Genomic DNA, 15,960 nt, shown 5'->3' with positions numbered 1-15,960 from the left:
CCCCCCCCCCCCCCCCCCCCCCCCCCCCCCCCCCCCCCCCCCCCCACTGGCTGCCACCGAGCGGAGCCGCTCTGTCTGCCGAGCTGTGCTCTGTTTAAAGGAACAGACACCCGTTTCTCACAGAGGAACCATTAGGTAAACAATAATATATTTTTTTAAGCCCAGAAAGTGGCTCAACACTCTCAGCATGGAGTGAATGTCTCTAGCATTCCCCAGCTAGTTTTAGGACAAAGGTCTCCAGGGGAAGGATGCCTCTTTTCTTTTCTTTAAAAAGAGTAAAAGAGGACAACAGGAAACCTTGGCTGAGCGGGGCGGGAGGCCTGAGGCCGGTAGGCAGGAGCCTTGTCTCGGCCTAAAGAACCCCCATAGGCTGCTCTCGGCACCCCTGGCCCGAATGGGCAGGAGAGGATGGGTGGCTTTCGCTCTGATACCCTCTCTCCCCTAAATGCACCTCCTGTTTGCTGAGCACTTCCAGGACTGTGCAAAGGCCCCTCTGACGTGACCTCAGTGCACCCCCCTAATGACACCCAGAGGTATGCATTAGTACCCCTACGTCACAGATGAGGAGACCAAGGCTCAGAAGGATAAAGTAATATGCCCGAGGTCAGAATTCACATCAGGACTCAAAGCCGAAACTCCGAAGTCCGTTTCTAAACAACATCGACTTCCTGGATCCAAGCTTTTTGAATAACTTGACCTCACCCCATTGCTTCCCAGGAGAGGGAAAGGACCCATTTTCTAGCCCCGCAGGAGTGCCCTGCTCTGGGTTACCGGCGGGGTCAGGAACAGGGCTGAGGTTCCCAGGGTCCTGACTCAAATCCCCAGGGCTGGCGGTTTCTTTCAATAAGAGAAAAATCCAGAGGTGCCGTCAGCACCACTGTCTCCTCGTGCGGATGCTCTACTCTGGGACTTGCCCCAGTGAGCTCTTCCCGCCCGCAACCCCCATCTCCACCCGTGGAGGCTGGAGACCCCGGCTGTGCACCCCTGTTCCCCTGTGTTCATGACAACAAAGAAATACAGCAAACCCTCTTATGCACAGTTTTGCTTTCTGCCCTGTCAGTTACCTGTGGTCAACGGTGGCTCGGAAACAGATGACCCTCCTTCCGAGGGAGCATCAGAAGGTCCACGGCAGCCTGCCCTGACGTCACTTCCTCTCATCACATGGGCACGTTATCATCTCACATCCTCACCAGAAGGGTGAGCGTAGTGCCCTAAGATATTTTGAGAGAGTCATATAGCTTTTATTACAGTATATTGTTGTAGCCGCTCTATTTTATTGTTAGTCCTTGCTGTGCGTCTCTTACTGCGCCTAATGCAGAAGTTAACCTTATCGTGGGGAGGCGCCCACGGCACAAAACATAGTGTCTGTGGGGTTTGGCACTCTCTGTGGTTTCAGGCATCCACCGGGAGTCTTGGAACGTATCCCTGGTGGATAAGGCGGAACTACTGTAATTACCAGAAAAATAAAGCCACAGAATGTATTCTCAAGCTGAGTAGAAAGAAAATATATTTTTGGCTTCTTCAAAATATAGTGACGGTGCCCTGATGGGGGATAGGTCACCTGGGAGGGGTGTTGTGGGGTGGGAGGTGGCGTCCCACTGGCTCTGGGTGAAGGCAGACCCGGGCGGAGAAGAACTTGCTGGTGTGGGTCGGTGAGAAACCGCTTCCTGGCCATGATCTTTGTTTCCTCATGTGTCACATCTGTACTCCGGGGTTGATGTGGGGAAGAGGGGGTTATGGAAGGCTTCTCTGTGCCAGGTTGTCCTTCTCTCTCCGCGGCAACCCGCAGAAGGGCCGCATTACGGTTTTCACAACGAGGAAAGTGAGGCCAGAGGGGCTCGGCAGCCCTCCCGGGGTTGGCCTGGCTGCCCAGTGAGTGTTCCTCATCGGACCCCGTGAGAGCTACACTGCCTGTGGGTGAAATGTACCAGACACACCGCGCGGGCTCAGTGTGATTCACGTCGTTGGTTCCTTGCCTCCAAGGGCACGTCACAGATGGAAGGCCTGGCTGGTAGGCTTCACGGTAGCTCGATGGTAAGCCAGGCAGAGGGTTTTAAAGCTTCGGTGGAGATAGGGGGGTTTTGACGCTTTGCTGCGCCCTGTGAGATGAGACATGGCGCTGAAGGGTGTCATCTTTGTGAAGTATTTGCTCCCTACGCGGACAAGGGAAAACCAAGTTCCTGCACTGGCCTGGAGGAAGGAGGGGCAGGACGGAGCCGGGGTGGGGGGAAGCGTTCTTGCAGGCAGTAGTCTGAAACCGAGACCTGGAGCTCGAGGAGCGCCTCCTAGCGGCAGGAGCCGAGCCCAGCTCTTCACAGCCGGCTGCCGCTTCCAGGACAACAGTGGCACCGCTGGGTGTGACAGCTGTGTCCTCCAGATAGCTTCTTGGCCCTGCTCTCCATGCCCGGGAGGCTGGACTCCTGGGCTTGTCTGAGATACTAGCAGGACATCAGAGGCCCAGAAGAGAGAGGTTTGGGGATTTCCTCCCTCCCCTCGGTGTTGCAGCTCTGTGTCCCTGCAGTGGCAGGCCCTAGCGACGGGCCCTTCCAGTGCCTCCAGCTCTTACCAGGGCCTCAGTCCTGGGGGAGGTAACAGCTTTCTTCCTTCACTAGGCTCTCTTCAAATCTCCCTGCAGAGTATGCCTTCTGTTCCCTGCAGCCCCCCTGCGTGGAGACTGCAAGGTGCTTCTTCCTCCGGTTGGCAGAGGGGGAGGCTGAGGCCCGGCATAACAGATCTTGCCAAGGCCAGAGGGCTCATGAGGGCAGAGAGAGGACCCAAGCTAGAATCTTCCCAAATCCACCCCCCATCGCAGAGAGGCTGGCTAACAGGGAGACTTGGCGAGGCCTGCACGGGGATCCCCTTTGTTACTTCCGAAGCCAGCTCCTGGGTGTGGGGGAGGGTTGAGGGAGCACGTGGGGTGGGAGGTCAGCCCGACCGGCCATGTGTCTTCACCGTAAGTGACCTGTGCCGCAGACAGATCCAGTCGCTCCGCCTGACCGACGGATTCTTCTATGAGCTAAGCTGGGAGACGGCAGGGCACTATTCCCTGAACCCACTCTCCAGCTGGGGACACTGAGGCTCCGAGAGCTGCAGAGCTGCCCGGAGGGCGGCAGGGGACTTGCAGAGGGAGGTGTTGCTGCTCCGGAGGCTCAGCTCCAATGGGGCTTGTAACGTTTGCCCTGAGAGCCACCAGCTGAGATGAGCAGGTACCCTGTCAAGGACCACCTAAAGCTCTGACAGATGGGAAGAAGGGAAAAGACAGGAGGGAGGGAGGGAGAGTCAGCATTTTGGGGAACAAATGTGATAAGAGGCTAGACCCTCAGCTACCTCACTGTGTCGGCTTGACCACCGTTTACGATGACATGCGTTGTCCAGATGACGAAACACTGACTGAATAGGTTGAGTAACGTTGCCCAGCTCATCAGTGGCAGGGCTGGGAGTGTAGTTTCAGTCTGTCTGACCCCAGAACCTTCTGTATGCGTCAGCAACATTGCCTGTGCCCAAGAGAAATAAAAAGAGAGGAGGGAGGGAAGACTGAGAAAAGCGAGAGAAAGCCACTAGCTGCTGGACTAGAGGCCCTAGGGGAGGTGCTGGAACATTGCGGTGAAATGGTGGGTTCTGGAGGCAGGCTGCCTGGATTCAAATCCCCACGTCTCTACCTACCAGCTGTGTGATAGTTGGATATGTTACTTAACTTTTCGACGCTGCTTTTCTTCATGTGTAAACAGAGATAATAGCACCTGTGCTGGCCTGGGCCTGTTGGCCTTGATAATCCCTCTGTACCTTCCCCCTGCTCGGCATCGAAGAGGGACTGACCCTTGTGGTTGCCAGCCTCCAGGAAGGTTTAACCAAGGGAAGGGACTGACAGAAGCTCGGTGAGCAGGGTTGGAGAGGCCAGAGTGTTCTTTCTCTCCCACACTGCCTCTGGTCTCTGGAAGCGGCTCCTTCTCCTTCATGGTGTTTACCCTTGCTGCACAGGGCCGCTGTGATTCTGGCTTCTGGATGATCCCAAAGCCGTAACACCCGCTCTCTCTGTCTGCCCAGCCGTAGCTGGGGGCGGCGTAGAAGCTTCTTCCTGTTGCTGCCCTCTGATGTTTGGCCTCTCTGCTCTTCCAGCCCTAAGAAAGCCAATTCTCTGTATTACATTTTTCTATTCGAAGGACTCAGGGTGATTTCTCTTTTCCTAATTGCTACCGCATACGGTTGATGTGAGAATTCAATAAGTTAATCAACACCCAAGCACTCAACACGTGTTAGCCTCCAGTCTCGTCATTGCCGAGGCCCCGGATTGTCCAGCCCGGCTCACGTGTTTCCGAACCGTAGGCTCCTCTGTGGCTCTCTCCCCCTGGGGGCGCAATACTCTCTGTATCCATTTGTCCCCCCTCGCCTAAGCACCGATTCCAGCCAGTCACCTGCGCTGTCTGCACCCCGCGCGGCAGGTGTTATTATTCCCATTTTACAGATGGGGAAACAGGCTCCGAGCCATGGTAGCTGTTTGCTCGAGGCCAGGGGCGGGGTGGAGATTCAAACTCAGGTTTGTGAGTCCTCAGAGCTGGAGTCCTCACCGCCATGTGGGGCCGTGGAGAAGCTGCAGGCCCATTTTCCATGAGTCAGAAGGGAAGCTGGGTTGTGTTCCTGAACTTTCTTGTAGAGTTTCCCTCTGGATGCTGCTAGCACTAACAGCCAGGTTGTGTGTGGGGGGGGTGTGGGTGGGTGTTGGGGGTTCTCTCTTCCTCCCCTAGATCTTGCTGGAGCTGATCTGACCCTTGCCACCTGTGGTAAGGGAAATACCGGATCTTGACCTAGAGTCTTTACGGGTTAGCTGAGGGTGCCCCTCCCTGAGGTGGGGGTACAGGAGGGTGCCATACTAGGAAGGAGGAACTAAGAAGGGGTTTCTCTTTTACCAGAATCCTGGTAGCCACATTTGTGGACGTGGAAAGACACCCAGAGTCTGTTGTGCTGTGAGAAAAGCTGGCTGGAGGACTGCATGTTGACGACGAGCCTATCTGTGCAGAGCTGGGCACGTGTGCATGTCTGTGAGTAGACAGGTGCCTGGGAGCCGCACGGGCACACACGGAAACTAGCTCTCTGTGGCAGGGGGGATTTTGCATTTTTTAAACGTTTTTAAACGTTCCTGCATGATTTGACTCTTTTGCCAATCAGTAGTGAGTCGATACCCTTTTATTAAAAGAAAGAAAGCCCCTCAAGGATTTCCACCTTAAAACTCCAGGAGTGGACTTACGTGGATCCTGAGAAACTTAACAGAAACCCATGGGGGAGGGGAAGGAAAAAAAAAAAGGTTAGAGTGGGAGAGAACCAAAGCATAAGAGACTCTTAAAAACTGAGAACAAACTGAGGGTTGATGGGGGGTGGGAGGGAGGGGAGGGTAGGTGATGGGCATTGAAGAGGGCATCTTTTGGGATGCACAGTGTTTTGTATGGAAACCAATTTGAAAGTAAATTTCATATATTAAAAAAACAAACAAACAAAAAAAAACAAACAAAAAAAACGTCCAGGAGTGGAAAACAGAGAAGATGTAGTAGACGCATGCCTGCTTGCAGGGTCCTCAGCCAGGAAGGTCTCAGGGAAGTAAGTTGCCACTCAAGGCAAGGACAAAAGGCTAGGACTTTCTTCTTTTTTTCAGAAAGGGGGATGTGATCAAGCATTTGGGCTGAGGGAAGGGTGCCCACGGCTGGGGAAATGACACGGATAGCAGAGGGGGGTGTGCTCCTTGGTGGGACAAGGGCTTAGGGAGGTGGGGGTGGGGTGGAATCTTGGCACAGGTGGTGGGATTAGCCCCGGACAGGGGGAGGAGGACCCCTTGCACGCAGCAGGAAGGGCAGTGTAAGTGGGCAAAGGTCGTAGGTGGGGTGGCAGGAAGGCGAGGGCGTCCTTTCCTGATTGCCTCTATTTTCTCTGCGAAGTAGGAGGTGAGGTCATCCCGTGAGAGTGAGACGGTCAGCATCCCAGGCTGGGGGCTCGCGGGGCCAAGGGAGGTTTGGAAGGTGCTGTGGGGGATTGAAGAAGGGCTGGCTGGTGGGGACCAGTGGAGGGACGGTCAATCTCTGTTGAGGACAGCTGCTGTTAGAGACCTTTCGTCTGGACCTCGTCCAAACGTCTTTCTCTAGTGGAATTCCGGTGTCTGGAGCTGGCGATGGAAAGGGCACATTGTTAGGTTGACTACACAGCTTTGAGGCTTTATGGGTTGATGCGACTGGGGGACAAGTTGGGGAAGGGTTGGCAGTGACCGCAGGAGAGTGGGTTAAATGAGGAATCATGACCCTTGGGCCACCTAGGAAGGGAGGGAACTCAGCGTGTAGGAGAGAGAAGTCTCAAAGAGAACAAAGGCTGGGCTCTGAAGGAGTAGATGGACGGGAGGAGGGTGTCTGCTGTGGCAGGGGATGAGGTGCTGGTGTGGGCGGTGGCAGCTTCCCGAGTGACCGTGGGGGAGGGAGTGGAAATGGACGGGAGTCAAAGTTCTTGAATGGAGGCCAGGGTGAAGGACGGGCCATCCCCGTGTTGAGGTGGAACTTGGAACGGAGAGGGAAAAGTAGGAGCTAGGAGCCTCAGGGAATGGATGTCGGGGAGGGACTGGGTGGTAGCGAGATCAAAGCCGTAAGAGGAGATGGGGAGGCTCAGGATGGCCAGAAAGAGGCGTTTTTGTTCAAGGTGGGAAGAGCAAGACAGATGAAGTCTGGAAAGTGAACGTGTGGGAAAAAGACCAGGTCCTGGGTCCCGGAATGACACCGGGGAGCCTGGAGGCCACGAAGCACGCTTCGCAGTGGGGGGAAATCGAGACAAGAGGAGAGGACGTGCGATGCTCATGGCTAATTAGCAGCAGAGACCATGTACTCTAACACTAGGCGAGAGCTTCTTCCCTGTACTGAGATCACAGAACCACGAGCCTTTAGTGCTGAAAGTCATCCCGAGAAGGCATCTGTAGGCCAATCCTCAGGTTCTAAAGCCGAGCAAACAGCAAATTGGGAAAGTTCAGTGAAGCTTAGCAGAGCTGGGACCAAACCCAGGTGTCCTGACCCACGGTTTGTGCCCGGTGCTGGCGTGGGATGGGGGAGAGAGTGGGTCCGAAAGGGAACGCAGAAGGTAGAGCGTATGGATGTGTAAGGGGGTGGGTGCACGCACGCATGCACGTGTGAATTCACACACACAGGTCTGTATTTGTAAGAAAGCTGGAACCAGGACTATGTTTCTCTTTCCCAAGAAAAACACGTGGCTGCCTTTGGAAAAGGTGTCAGTCAATGCTTTTCTTTGCCAGGAGTGGCGACGGGAGAAATGAGTCACCCCATCCCGTATCTCCGGATTCCGGAGGATGCACACTGGGGAGGCAGCTCCGAGTATGCTTTGTGACCTCACGGGGCACCAGAGCTGCCTGCGTGTGGCCATACCTGCTCGAACCAGCAGGCTTGCAGGCCCGCACTTCCCCTGGTGTGCCAGGGGAACACCAGGACGCCCACGCTGGGCACACGTGCTTGGTCAGGCCTTGTGGTAGTCTGCTGGGCTGGCCCTAATAACGTACCACAGACTGGCGGGGGGCGGGGGCGCTTACACAACAGAAGCTTATTTTCTCCCAGTTCTGGAGGCTGCAAGTTTGAGACCAAGATGGCAGGGTTGCCTTCTTCTGAGGCCTCTCTCCTTGGCTTGTAGATGCCCATCTCCCTGTGTCTTCACACGGTCTGTCCCCTGTGTGTGTCTGTGTCCTAATCTCTCCTGATAACGAGACCAGTCGTATTGGGTCAGGGCTTACCCTAATGACCTCATTTTACCTTAATCACCTCTTTAAAGACCCTATCTCTGGGCGCCTGGGTTTAGCGGGTTGAGTCTCTGGCTCAGGTCATGATCTCACAGTTTGTGAATTCAAGCCCCGCGCCGGGCTCTGTGCTGACAGCTGGGAGCCTGGAGGCTGCTTCGGGTTCTGTGCCTCCCTCTCTCTCTGCCCCTCCCCTGCTCGTGTTCTACCTCTGTCTCTCTCTCGAAAATAAACATTCAAATTAAGCCTTAAATAAAAGAAAAGAAAAGAAAAGAAAAGAAAAGAAAAGAAAAGAAAAGAAAAGACCCTATCTCCGCATACAGTCATGTCCTGAGGTCCTCGAGGTTAGGACTTCAACATTCAATTTTGAGGGACAAAATTTAACCCCAAAAAGGATTATTTTGGTGGCAAGGCACAGAACCCCACTCAAGTTAACCAAGTAAAAATAGGGTTTATTTGTAAGGATGAGGCCACTCAAGGGGACTGTGAACTAGAAAGCAACTCTTTCCATTTCATTCCTTCCTGACGTGGTGGTTTTAAACTATGGTCACAAGTTCTTTGACACCCCGCTGCCATAGAGAGGTGAGTTCTATATCCCGCCTCTTGAATCTGGGTGGGCTTATGACTGTTTTGACCAATACAGCATAGTGGAAACGATGCTATGCCACTTCTAAGGCTCCATCACGAAAGGCCATGCAGCTTCCAGCTCGTTCACTGAAATACTCACTCTTGGGGCCTTGACCTGCCTGTAAGAAATCCAATGACCCGGGGGCGACTGAGTGGCTCAGTGGGGTAAGCATCCTACTCTTGATTTCAGCCCACGTCTTGAGCCCCATGTTGTCAGGCTCCATGTGTTGACAACGAGAAGCCTGCTTGGGATTCTCTCTCTCCTTCTTTCTCTGTCCCTCCTCTGCTCATGCTTCTCTTCCTGTCTCTCAAGATAAGTAAATAAACTTTAAAAAGAAAAAAAAAAAAAAAGTAACGAAACCCAATGATCCCGAAAGGCCATGCTGGAGACACCATAGTTAGGCATTCTGGTTTACAGAATGATATATGATATATGATAGGATGGTTGTTGTGTTGAACCACTAAGTTTTGGAGTAGTTTGGTGTGCAGATAGATAAGCAGAGCACCGGAAGTCTGCTTTTTTCTGCTTTTCTTACCTATGGGTTTTTCCTATTTGCTCACATTTCCTGCTCCCCTGTAAATTACCTGCCCAAGTTTTTGCTCTAGTCCCTACATCTCTGGGATTAGAGTCTCCCTATTAGTCAAAACGCTGGAGAACCTGATCGGCCAAGACCAGGGACAGGGCCATGTGTTATGGGGAATAGGTCATGGCTCTTGGAGGTTGGGGCCCAGCAGACCCAGAACCTCATCTACAGTGTCCACTTCCACGGCCCGTCTGAGTCTGGCCCATGAGAAGTTGCTACCTCAGGCCTCTCTGAGAATGTACTGCCCTTAGACCACAGCAGGCTCTTCCAACTCAGAATCACGTGGTCAGCTTTAAGATGGAAGAGGGTCCTGTGATCAGCCAGTTTATTCTCTGATCTAAACGGGAATTCCTTTGATGACGTCAGAAAGATGAAATCTCCATAGCCTCTTTTTGATATTCTCCGGGCTGGAATTCATCAGGCCAGCTTATCAGGTAGCACATTGCCATCCTGCCTTCTGCTTGTTCAAAACGTTCCGCAGGTGGGGATAAGACTGCTTTCCCCCATCTCTTATTCATTAGGCTTTGTTTGTCCTGTCCTCAGCATCATGTGAGTAGATGATTCCCTCTTTTAGCAGAAAATATTTGAAATACTTGAATCCTTCATTTTAAAGTTTAATTCTTATTTACTTATTTACTTACTTACTTACTTATTTATTACTTTTGATTTTAGAGAGAGAGAGACCATGAGCGGGGGAGAGGGGGAGAGGGAGAGACAGAGAATCTTAAGGAGGCTCCATGCTCAGTGTGGAATCTGATGTGGGGCTTGATCCCATGATCACCCTGGGATCGTGACCTGAGCTGAAATCAAGAGGCGGACGCTCAACCGACTGAGCCACCCAGGTGCCCCTAAGTTTTTTTGTTTTGTTTTTTTTTTTTTAGTTGAGTATAGTCAATACACAATGTTACGTTAGTTTCAGATGTATGACATAGAGGTTGGACAAGCCTAGAGTTATGCTGTGCTCACCACAAGTGCAGCTTCCATCTGTGAGTACACAACACTATCATGATAGCATTGACTCCATTCCCTGTGCGGTGCCTTTCACCCCTATGACCTATTCATTCCATAGCTGGAAGCCTGTATCTCCCACTCCCCTTCACCCATTTTGCCCTTCCCTCCACCCCTTCCCTCTGGCAACCACCAGTTCGTTCTTTGTAAAGTTGTATCTCTTCGTAGCAAACCTGGGACTCAGAAATAATTATCAGAATGTGTGACCAGAGAGGAGGAGGGGGAGAGAAGCTGATTCGATCTCACTAGGAATCGAATGAGTGCGGATAGGGATTGAGTTCACTTTCTGCAAATTCTTTTTGATCATATACCTGTTCTTTAGAAAAATGTCTGGCTTCCCCACCCCCCCCCCGCCCTTTCTTTAAAAAAAAATTTTTTTTTAATGTTTATTTATTTTTGAGAGAGACAGAGTATGAACGGGGCGAGGGAGGGGGGCGGGCAGAGAGAGAGGGAGACACAGAATCCGAAGCAGGCTCCAGGCTCTCAACTGTCAGCACAGAGCCTGATGCGGGGCTTGAACCCATGAGCTGTGAGATCATGACCTGAGCCGAAGCCGAACGCTCAACCGACTGAGCCACCCAGGCGCCCCTAACGATACTCTCCCCCCTTTCCTGTGTTAGCTTTGTAGGGTTGTCATAACATGACCACAAACTGGGTGGCTTAAAGCAACAGGAATTTATTCTGTCATAGTCATGGAGGTCTGAAGGGCGTTGGTAGGGTTGGTTCCTCCTGGATGCTTTGAGGGAGGATCCATTCGGTGCCTCTCTCCTAGCTTCCGACAGTCCTGGCAATGTTTGGTGTTCTTCAGTTTGCAGACGTGAGCATCACCCAGTCTCCACCTCTGTCTTCGCTGGATGTTCTTCCCCATGTCCTCTGTGTCTATCTATGTCTAAGTTTTCCTCTTCTTCTAAGGATATCAGACATCGGATCAGGGCCCACCCTAATCCAGTATGACTTCATCTTAACTAATTAAATGTGCAAAGACTCTAATTACAAATAAGGTTATCTTCTGAGCTTCCAGGTGAACATGAATATTTTGGGGACACCCTTCGACCCAGTATATTTTCTTTCCTTCCTTTCCTGTCTCCCTTCCATCTTTCTTTCCTTTGTTCCTCCCTCTCTCATCTTCTTTTTCTCCTTCCATCCATATCTCCTTCCTCAAGCACAATATAAACACCCGGTGTACTCAGAGGGGGCGCCGTGCCTGGGGGAGCAAGTGTATAATTTGGTAGGGGGTCAGAAAACTTTCAGAAAGCAGGGACCATGTTGCCGCTTGTAGAAGACCAGCAAATCACTCAGTGCTAACATCTTTATTAGATGTTTTAGCAAGTGATACTCAAGAAGAAGGAGAAGGAAGAGGAGGCAGGTAAGAGGAAAAATACAGGTCGTGAGCTGAAGTGACTCCAACACTTGAGTCTGGGGAGCTTAGGTGGAGGTGAGAGGCTGTCCTCTCTAGGAATGAAGACGAGTCAAGCAACAGGGATGCCTGCCTTTGTCTGAGATTCTCTCACGGCCACGCTCCGTATGAAAGCCGTGTTGAATCCCTCTAGACTGATGCTGGCCCGTAATGGCCACGAGCCACAGCAAAATGAGAATGAGCTCCAAGTGCAAAATACACACCAGACTTCAGATACTTAAGTATGAAAACAAAGAATGTAAAATATCACATGAATAATTTTTGCATTGATTACATTCTAAAACAATATTTTGGATATAAGGGGGTTATACGAAGTGTATTATGGAAATCAATTTCACCTGTTGGCTTTTTATTTTTTAAAAATGTGGCTACTAGAAAATTTCAAGGGACATATGTGGCTCACTTATCTTTCTACTGGGTAGTGCTGTTATGGGTCCAGAGTAACATGGTATAAAGCTTATCTGCAGGGTGTGAACATTGGCTTCGCCATTGACAAAGTGTATGCTCCTGGGCAAGACCCTTTGCTTCTCTGGGCTTTGTTTTTCTCCCCTATGGAATGGGGATGACATGATCATGATTCCTAGCCCACCTCCCTCCGGAGGTCCCTGTGAGCATCAAAGGAGAGAATGTATGTGAGGAGGCTTCATGACTGTAAAAGGCAGACAAATGTGTTCTTAAATTTTTTTTAAATGTTTATTCATTTTCTGAGAGACAGAGAGAGACAGAGCATGAGTGGGAAAGGGACAGAGAGAGGGAGACCCAGAATCTGAAGACAGGCTCCAGGCTCTGAGTAGCCGTCAGCACAGAGCCCGACGTGGGGCTCGAACTCACGAACCGCGAGATCATGACCTGAGCCGAAGTCGGACGCTCAACCGACTGAGCCACCCGGACGCCCCAGACAAATGTGTTCTGATCAGCATCAGCTGCCGTAGCAACAATGACATCTACATCAACACCGCCACCATCACCACCATCACCGTGAGGATTGCCTCCTCTTTCAGCCAAGAGACTCAGGCCGCCGGGGCAGGAGCATAATACCAGACCCAGGGTAAAACACAGCCCACAAGAATTTCTGCTTTCAGCTCTTCCCAAACCCTGTGGCTGGATCGTAAGTGACTTGCCCTCTGCCAGCTGCCAACAGGGCTTTTGTCTGCTTGGAGGGGGTGGGGTGGGGCAGGTCTCTGAGAAAAATACGCCGTCCACCTAGTACTTCTCAATCAATACGGCGTTTATGCATGCTTTTGGATTAGAATAAGCCATCCCACTTTTTTTTTTTTTAAAGCATTTCTGTTGCATCAGACCACCAAAGCATTTCCCCTCTCTTTTTTTGGCCACCAAATATTTTTATGATTTTCCACATAAACAGCTAGGGAAAATGCTAGCAGCCACTCAGGCGGCAGTGGCAGGCACACTGTCTCCCATGAGAGTAGGGGATTAAAAAAAAAAAAAGACAAAAACGCAACAACAACAAGACCAATGCCTAGGGGGTGGGGGGTGGCAAGGGAGAGGTAGTTGGTCTAAGATACAAGGATTTCTATGAATTCTTCTTGGGAATTCTGGGATAATAAACTAGCAGTCACCCTGTGGCTTCAGGCAGTGATGCTCTCACTTTTGAAAGAGTGAAATATTTGCAGATGGAATTAGGCATTGGTGAGGTCAGGAGGTGGGTGGGAGCGACCCCACCCATCTGAGACCTGCCTCCTTCTGGTCCCCTCTCTTCCCAGCCTGACTTGGTGCCCCTCCCCCTCCCCTCACTAAGCGAGAATCACCGTAAGGTTGGGGGATCTGCCTCCTGAAGGAGACTGGGTGCAGATGGCCACAAGCTCATGGTAACTATTGATTATTTGGTCTTTTTTTTCCTCTCTTATTTCCATCCCCGGCCAGCTTTCCCAGAGACATAGCGGGGCCTCTCGTAGCCAGCCAGCTGCTCTGTGCTGAGAGATTTAAAATCCTGCAATTGATTCTGACTGTGTCCAGAACAATAGGCGTCTGAATCTGATTTATTAATCTTCTGGGGAGTGAGGGAGGCGGGCTTCATGTCCAGGCTGTTTACTGCGATGACAATGAGCAGGGCTCGGACTTGCACTTCAGCCGGGTTCATTATGGGCCGAGGCCCCGGGAGCAGCAGGCAGGGGACACTTCCAACCTGAGTGAAGCTGTGAGGACCCACTGCACAGAATCAAGGGAGAGGTGTGGAGGGAGCAGTAGGAGGGGCGGGGTTGATTTAGGGAAGATCCCCAAATGGGTCACCGTGAGTGTCTTCCTGGGGGGTGGTGGGCGTGGCTCCCAGTGGATGTGTGGTACAGTTCATCCCATTATCTCCGTTTTGTGGTTGAACCTGTAGGTCTCTGGAAGACAGAAACTGGCTACCCGGGGCTAATGCCTTCCTTCTCAAAAGCCGAGGGCTGGCCGACAGGGCCTCTGAGGAGGTTGAGGGGCACGTGGCTAAAGGCATATCCTCAGCCCTGAAAAATCCGGATCAAGGAGACATGGTGTCACCTCAGCATGGGCCACTAGACTGGATGACTGGGCACTCGGCAGGCATGTGGTCACGAAGCAAACCATCTCACCCCATGAAGAAGTGACGATCCTTTAGTATTTGAAGGTTTGCAAACGGAAGACAGAAAGAAACCAACGCAGACCAATGGTTGAGAGAACTGGCTTTCCAATTGGATTGCTTGGGTCCCAATCCTAATTCTGCCGCCTATTGGCTGTGCAATGTGGGATCCTCCAAAAGCCTCAGTTCCTCCAACTCTGAAATAGAGGAGAAGAACCTATTCTGTGGGGTTGCTTATGAGGATTAAGTGAAATAATGCATGCAGAGCTCCTAGTACAAAATAAGACCCGAATAACATTTGCCGTCACCCTTGGTGTCATCCTCATTGTCATTGTTTTTATTATTGATGGTTCTGCATGGCCCCAGAGAACAGAGGCAGGAGCAATGGGTGGGAACTGCAGGGTGGCTGCTAGTGGTTAGACTCCAGAAAGAACAGTCCATTAGAACTGCAGAGAAAGGGAATAGGAAGAAGGGAGGGTCGAGAGAAGAGGTGAAGGAAGGACATAATGGGGGAGGGAGGCGGGAGGGGGCTCACGCTCTTGGACTGTAGTGGACAATTCTGCAAAGGACAGTGATAAGCCTGATGGAGGCAGGAGGTGAACCCAACTCCAGCCGGGGCTTAACCCCAGTCTGTGTTGGGGTGTCCAAGGGAGCAAAGAATAGAGAAGCTTCCGCAGACACCGATCGCTGAGAACAGAAGTCTCCTTCCCCTCCCTTCTCCCCACGGTGGCCGGACCCCTCCCCAAGGCTGGCCCACAAGGTCAGTGAAGAAATGAGGTCTTGACATTCTTGAAGGTCTAGGGTTGCTGTTTGGCCTGTATTCAAGGAGGGCTTCCAGTCCAAACAGACCGCTTAGGAAACTGAGCCTGGCGTGACTGTGGGGGAGAGCCCCGCCCAACCAGCAGCAGCCTGCAAGGGCTGGGGGTCTTCTAGAAGCAGGCATCCTTCTTCTTCCTTCTCCCTCATCTCTCCCAAGCTACATGGCTGATTCTCATTCTGTCCCTTCCCTCCTCTCGGCCTGTGCCATCATGGCCTTTGGCCCAACCTTATCTTCTTTCCCCTGTATGCAGCTCTGCTCCCAGCCTGGTGGATGGCACTGGGGGGGACTGGCTGCGAGCTGGAGCCCCAGACGCCTGTGCCAACCTTGACCTCTTCAGCCCAGGACCTCTTCACTGAGTGATCTGCCCCCTGCAGCCTCGGGTTCTTTATTTGTAAAATAGGGTTTCCACGCAGATTTGGGGGGATAATAGATGCCCCCAGCACGGTGGAAGCTGTGATTATATTATTATTGCCATATTGTCAGATAGGAGGGAGCGATGGAGCCCAGCTCTCCTTGCAGGCTTAGGAAGAAGACCACAGCCTGGAAAGAGACACCACAAACTGAGGGTAAGACAGGGCAGAGGAGGAGAGAGATTGGAGGGGGGCGGGGGAGGGGGCGATGTTAATGAAGTTCATGCTAAAGATACTTGGCGGCAGTGAGGCCACAGGCCTGTGGCTGGGCGCCAGGCCCAACCTCGAGCCTCATTTCCATATGCGGGTCAGCCCGCGGCATGTTTATAGCTCGCTCTCCTCTCCAGAGCTCTACCAGGAAGGGCCGGCCCCCCAGGTCCGTGGGAGGGAGGCGGGCCCTGGCTGTGGGAGGTGGGCCGCGCGCCTTTGGCTGGGAGAGGACGGTTCCCATCAGAGTCAATTACCGGGCAGGCCCCCGACGACGAGAGGTCAGTAAGCAGGCCCGGCACCTCGGGGGTGTGTGAATGATGTAGGTGAGATCTATATGTGGGGCTGTCCACACACGGCTGTGCGGTTATAAATACACACAGACCCAGTCGCGCAGCGCTGTGGGTGCCCAAATAGCTCAGCACGCAGCTATATATGAGATGTAAACACACAGAGTGGGCCTGTGGTGCTGGCCGACCTCCCCGGAGATCTTAGGCAAGCGCTTCCTTCCTCCTACCGCACAGGGCGGCCCGGGGGCTCACAGGCTCGCCCTGGGGCTGTGAAC

At 52.3% G+C, this 15,960-nt stretch overlaps 1 long non-coding RNA gene across 1 annotated transcript; it reads left to right on the top strand.

Annotated features, from left to right (window-relative positions):
* The first annotated feature begins 1,479 nt into the window (after nt 1–1,479).
* Nucleotides 1,480–13,935, top strand: LOC125926741 (uncharacterized). Its single transcript, XR_007459151.1, has 4 exons — nt 1,480–2,034; nt 4,908–12,449; nt 13,126–13,230; nt 13,746–13,935. It is a non-coding gene; the product is annotated as an uncharacterized LOC125926741 (long non-coding RNA).
* The last annotated feature ends 2,025 nt before the right edge of the window (nt 13,936–15,960 follow it).

This window comes from Panthera uncia, chromosome E1 (genome assembly GCF_023721935.1).
Source record: "Panthera uncia isolate 11264 chromosome E1, Puncia_PCG_1.0, whole genome shotgun sequence".
Classification (NCBI taxonomy): Eukaryota; Metazoa; Chordata; class Mammalia; order Carnivora; family Felidae; genus Panthera; species Panthera uncia.
This window is presented reverse-complemented; position numbering and strand designations above follow the sequence as displayed.